The sequence below is a fragment of the Heterocephalus glaber genome, unplaced genomic scaffold (genome assembly GCF_053883595.1).
Source record: "Heterocephalus glaber isolate CG9 unplaced genomic scaffold, H.glaber_assembly_v1.0 deba00000738, whole genome shotgun sequence".
In the NCBI taxonomy this organism is placed as follows: domain Eukaryota; kingdom Metazoa; phylum Chordata; class Mammalia; order Rodentia; family Bathyergidae; genus Heterocephalus; species Heterocephalus glaber.
This window is the reverse complement of record NW_028258161.1, coordinates 14,673,795-14,679,741: the sequence shown is the minus strand read 5'-3', so window position 1 is coordinate 14,679,741 and position 5,947 is coordinate 14,673,795. Positions and strand designations below refer to the sequence as shown.

The 5,947-nt window shown below is 40.1% G+C and overlaps 1 pseudogene; it reads left to right on the top strand.

Annotated features, from left to right (window-relative positions):
- The first annotated feature begins 243 nt into the window (after window positions 1-243).
- On the top strand, window positions 244-1,836 carry LOC101708967 (fatty acyl-CoA reductase 1-like; annotated as a pseudogene).
- Window positions 1,837-5,947: the final 4,111 nt, after the last annotated feature.

Here is a 5,947-nt window from a genome sequence, read left to right as displayed (position 1 = left end):
AAGAAAACATAACTAAACAATTGACCTAGGATTCCATATCCAGAGAAAATATTCTCTAAAGCCACTAGCCGGCCCGGAGTGGGGGTGCCCTCCTTGGCCGGTTGGTCCCACTTGCCTGGCCGGGGGGGAACTGCCAGGGTGACGTGTATAACAGAATACCTAAGTGCTGAGGCCTCTTGGAGCAGAGAAATAATCCAACAGGTGTGGAGTTAATTAGGGGAGATTTCCTTAAAAACCGTCAAAATGGTTTCAGTCCCAGAATACTATGAAGGACAGAATGCTCTTCTGACAGGAGCTAGTGTTTCCTAGGAAAGGTGCTTCTGGAAAAGTTGCTGAGGCTTTGTCCTAAGGTGAATTCAGTGTATGTTTTGGTAAAGCAGAAAGCTGGGCAGACACCTCAGGAGCGAGTGGAAGAAGTTCTTAGTGGCAAGCTCTGAGACAGATTAAGAGATGAAAATCCAGATTTGAGAGAGAAAATTGTAGCAATCAACAGTGAACTCACCCAGCCTAAACTGGCTCTTAGTGAAGAAGATAAAGAAGTCATCATAGATTCTACCAATATTATAGCTACAGTACAGTTTAATGAAAATGTAAGAGACGCTGTTCAGTTAAATGTGATTGCTAAATGACAGCTTATTCTCCTTGCATAACAAATAAAGAATCTGGAAGTGTTCATGCATGTCTCAACAGCATATGCCTACTGCAATCAAAAGCATATTGATGAAGTAGTCTGTCCACCCCCAGTAGATCCCAAGAAGCTGACTGATTCTTTAGAATGGATGGATGATGGCCCAGGAAATGATATCACACCAAAATTAATAGGAGACAGACCTAATACGTACATGTACACAAAAGCTTTGGCAGAATATGTTGTACATCAAGAAGGAGCAAAGCTAAGTGTGGCGGTTGTAAGGCCGTCAATTGTTGGTGCCAGTTGGAAAGAACCTTTTCCTCGATGGATTGATAACTTTAATGGACCAAGTGGTCTCTTTATTGCAGCAGGGAAAGGAATTTTTCGAACACTGTGCACCTCCAACAATGCCCTTGCAGATCTTGTTCCTGTAGATGTAGTTGTCAACACAAGTCTTGAGGCAGCCTGGTATTCTGGAGTTAATAGACCAAGAAACATCATGGTGTATAATTGTACAACAGGCAGCACTAATCCTTTCCACTGGGGTGAAGTCGCAAGTACAGTAATAAGAATCTGGAAAGAGGAACAGAAAGAAAGAAGCTATCATGAGAGAATACCATGTAATTTCCACTTTCAAGAGGAATCCTCTTGAACAGGCCTTCAGATGGCCCAATGTAAATCTAACCTCCAGTCACCTTTTATATCATTACTGGATTGCTGTAAGCCATAAGGCCCCAGCATTCCTGTATGATATCTACCTCAGGATGACTGGAAGAAGTCCAAGGATGATGAAAACAATAACACATCTTCACAAAGCTATGGTGCTTCTTGAATATTTCACAAGTAATTCTTGAGTTTGGAATACTGATAATATCAATATGTTAATGAATCAACTAAACCCTGAAGATAAAAAGACCTTCAATATTGATGTACGACAATTACATTGGGCAGAATATATAGAAAACTACTGCATGGGAACTAAGAAATATGTTTTGAATGAAGAAATGTCTGGCCTCCCTACAGCTAGAAAACATTTGAACAAGTTGCGGAACATACGTTATAGTTTCAATACTATCTTTGTGATCCTGATCTGGCACATTTTTATTGCAAGGTCACAAATGGCAAGAAACATCTGATGCTTTGTGGTCAGTCTGTGTTACAAGTTTCTGTCACACTTCAGAGCATCCAGCACTATGAGATACTGAAGACCCAGAATCTCGCGTTAGAACATCTATGCACTTGGTGGTCTAACTGCACAAAATGTAAAATGTACTTAAGTCATCTCAACTTTGGTCAAGACAGTAAACCATCTTAGGTCAGTGCGTAGAGTAAAACATGGTACATTTTATGTAACATTTTAATGTTTATGCTCATAAAACCTAGTGAGTACAGTGTTGTATGCCAGCTCAAATATGTCTACAAGAGCCACCAATACTATGATTTAACATTTTGATCCATGGAAAGCAAAGGGTAAGATAAAGGCAAGAATAGGGAAACAGGAACATTGATCAGCATAACTGTGCAATTCTGGAACATATTAATTAAAACGCCTTAACACATAATTCTAATACTCAGTGCAATGGAAAGAATTTATTTGGAAAGAATGCTAGCTGAGTGGGTAGATACTTGATCCTTAAATGTTTGATTTTTTTCATCAGTTATAGTGGGTTTTAGTTTTATTAAAACTATAGCCGAACTGTTTTTACTTCCTTCTGTAAGTTACTTGGGGTATCAAACATGAAAAATATGTTCTCACTTTTCTTTTTCTGATTAAATGCCTGGTACATATCATATTTCTGTAAGTATAATCTGTTGCTTTTATAATCAGAAGGCTACATATTAAAGACCCTATTGGATCTAAATGGGTTTGAAAATCTATATCAATAAAACTATGTTAGCATCAAAAAGAGTAGGAATAAACTTTCTTGTACAAATTTTGATCAAATAAAAATCCTGTGAGATTATGTTCATGTTTTGAAATGAGGATTTCTTGAGACTTTTGGGCTCTCTTCCCTTTATAAACATTGTTTTAGGACTTTAAAAAGGCTCATACTTCTGAAAGTGCATTATTATGGAAGAATGTATTTGAAGCTAGTAATAACATCAAGAAAATATCCGTGTGTGCAAACACATGCTAATTTTGACATTGAAAGTTGAATTCCTTCAAGAAAAATATGCATAATGTATATAAAATTAAATAAAGGACTTTATTTACATACCATGTAAAGAAGCAAAAAAAAAAGAAAACATTCTCTACATATTCATTCTAAAAGAACAGTCAAATAAAGACAACTTCACACAAAAAAGCAGAGATAATTAATGTTTAACAGAGGTACACTAGAAATAAAGAAGTTCATCTGAATAAAGAGATATGGTGTCAAATTAGACCTCAAGTCTCCTAGAAGGAACTGAGATCACCAGAAAGTATGAATCCTTAGGTAAATATGAAAGACTGTGTATATGAGAACACATAAATTACTTTTACATTTATAGCATATGTGACAGCAAAATATAAGACAAAAACATAGGATGTGGAGAAATTGATTTTAATTATATTTTTAAGTCCTTATATTGTCTATGAAGTACTAAATATTGTGTGAAAATAGGACAGTGAATTTAAGTGGGCACATTATAATTTCTAGAGCAACCACAAAGAGGGAGTTTAAAAGTTAATAGAGGAACAAAAACAGAATATTAAAAACATTACAGCTAGACAAGAAAAACAAAAAGTAGGATAAGAGGAACGAAAAGCATGTGGAATAAGTAGAAAACAGATACCAAGATGGTAGGTTTAAACCCAGTGACACCGGTAATCACAATACTCTATGCAATTTCCTCTTTAATTTCTCCTCTCCTCTCCTCCGCTCCTCTCTGCTCATCCCCTTCTCTCCCCTCCCATCCCTATCCTTCCCTTTCTCCTCTCTCTGTCTGTCTCACTCTCTCTCCCCACTCTCCCCTTCTTCCACCATGATCTCCTTCCTTTCCTAAATATCTCTTATCAAAAATATGGCCAAGTAGTCTGTGTATCAAGTCTGCAAATACAGAGGATTTCACACTGCAGTTGCACTGTGAGCTAGTTTGAATAACTTATCTGCCTTTGGAAACAAGCTTCAACCAGCCTCCACATCTCGACTTTATTACCAGTAGGTTCTGTATATGACATGCAATAAAAACATTATCAGAGTCAGAAGATATACAGTGAGAAACAGCTTAAGGGCATATGCAGCTCGGCAGCTTTGGTCTGTTTGAATGACATTGTTAGACTTTCTTCCCCCATTGCTCTGAAAAAAGACATTTCCCTTGTGAATATCCAGTATAATCAATAATTGCAGAGAGAGAGAGAGAGAGAGAGAGAGAGGGAGGGAGGGAGGGAGGGGAGGGAGAGGTATCCTAACAAAAATTGGTGGGCATAAGGGGAACTTGAGCCATGTGGAGCCCTCTCCTTATTGGCCCTGTCTCCTGTCCCCAGTGCTAGGTCTCTTGCCCTGCTTCAGATCTTGTGTCTCTTTAACCCTCCTGACTTCACAGTGATGTTTCTCATAGACACTTTCTAAAATCCTCCCTCAGACCAGCATGTGACAGTCATGCTGTTCAATGTTCAATCTGACGTCTGACGTCAGTTTGGAGGTGGACGACAGTGGCAGACAGTATTTTCTTTCTAGGAGCGGTGGCTAGAGTTCCAGCAGGTGCCGCCGAGGGCCCCCCGGCAGGAGAATGGGAGGCCACTGGAGTAGCTGCAGTCGCCTGGCTCCCTGGAAGGACAGACAGGCTGCAGTCACGTCCTCCGCTTCCCCACCATGTGAGTGTGCGTGACTTCTATTTTTAAAAAAAATGATTACAGACGAATCATTTGGGTTTCCATTTTAATGTTATAAAGTACATGTTTTGGAAATAATCTTCCAGACATATTTGTGCCTGTTTTAACTCTGGTTTAACTTAATTAGTCAAACTGAGAATTTTTTTTCCCTGTTCTAGGTCTGCTTTGGTCCTGAAAGGTTTTCTGAGTTTGTTTACCCTGCGTGGCTGTGGAATGACAGCTTGTTCCAGCGGAACCTCTTTCTCGTGGCAGCCTCCTTGGTAGGGTTTCCCCAGGGCTTCGAGTCTTCTGTCTGGAGCAGAGTGTGGGAGCCGGGAGGCGCAGGAGGGAAATGCTTCATGGCATTCAGCCCACATTCCAATGGAAATTCGCTTTGTGATCGAGAGCACACGTGCGAACTTCTCTGATCCTCAGAGGGGATCACTTCTATTCACATAAACGCCTCCGGATGGGAGTACAATATTACTAGTAGTAGGTGACATTTTCCTAACTTTAGATATTAGAAAGTATTTGAATGCTACCAGTTCCCCAGTCTTATTAGAAAAGGATACCAGAAGACAGTTCAGCTTTCAAGTCACTCTAGTCTTTTTCTTCCAGGAAAGATAGAATGCCATCTTTTCAAATACGATGACTTGGGGGAACGCGTGGGCACATTCAGCTCAGTCCCCTTCCCCTTAGGCCCCGCCTCTCCCTAGGACGTGTGAGTCTCCATTTGTCCCGCAGCCAGGGTCTGACTCGGCGAGACCACTGCGTGCACTGAGCCTTCCCTCCGCAATTCGCAAATTCTGTAAATTCATTCCATTAATTCTGTAATTCTGTAATTCATTCTATGAATTGAGTAAGGCTCTCACATTAAGCCGCCTTCTGAATTCAGAAATGAGAGGGACATTTTAGACTAATTTAGCCAACCTCTACAAGCCCAAGTGGAACTGAGGGATGAGGGTTATTGGAGCCTCCTTTGCAATTCCAAAAGCGATTTCACAAGGGTGTTGCAAAGACTCATCCAAGGATGGCAGCGCAACACAGTGGATACGACTGTGGGCGTTGGCACTAGTCCATTCCAGTTTTAATCTCAGTCTCAGCCTTTCCTAGTCGTGTCCTTGGATGGGTGAGCTCTGTGTCCCCCGTCCTCATCTATGAAATGATGGAAAATACAGTTCCTGAGCTATAGGGTGATTTTGTGGATTATATCAATTTGTATATCTGGCACATAGAATAGCATCTGGCATATTTGAAGTGCTCCATTGCAGTGTAGTGACAGATTGTATCTGCGTCTAACCAGCATACAAAAATCATTAGCCATTATGATTGCAAAAAGATGTGCATCATTTAGGATGAGTAGGTAGACAATGTAGCTATACTGTAATGAAGACTCAAATATTTAACAGCTTCAGGAAGCTTATTTCTCACTCATGTAACAGTCCTTAGAAATGAAGACTTATGTGCACACAGAAATCTGTACATGAACGTTTTTAGCAGCTTCCTTCATAATGGCTCCA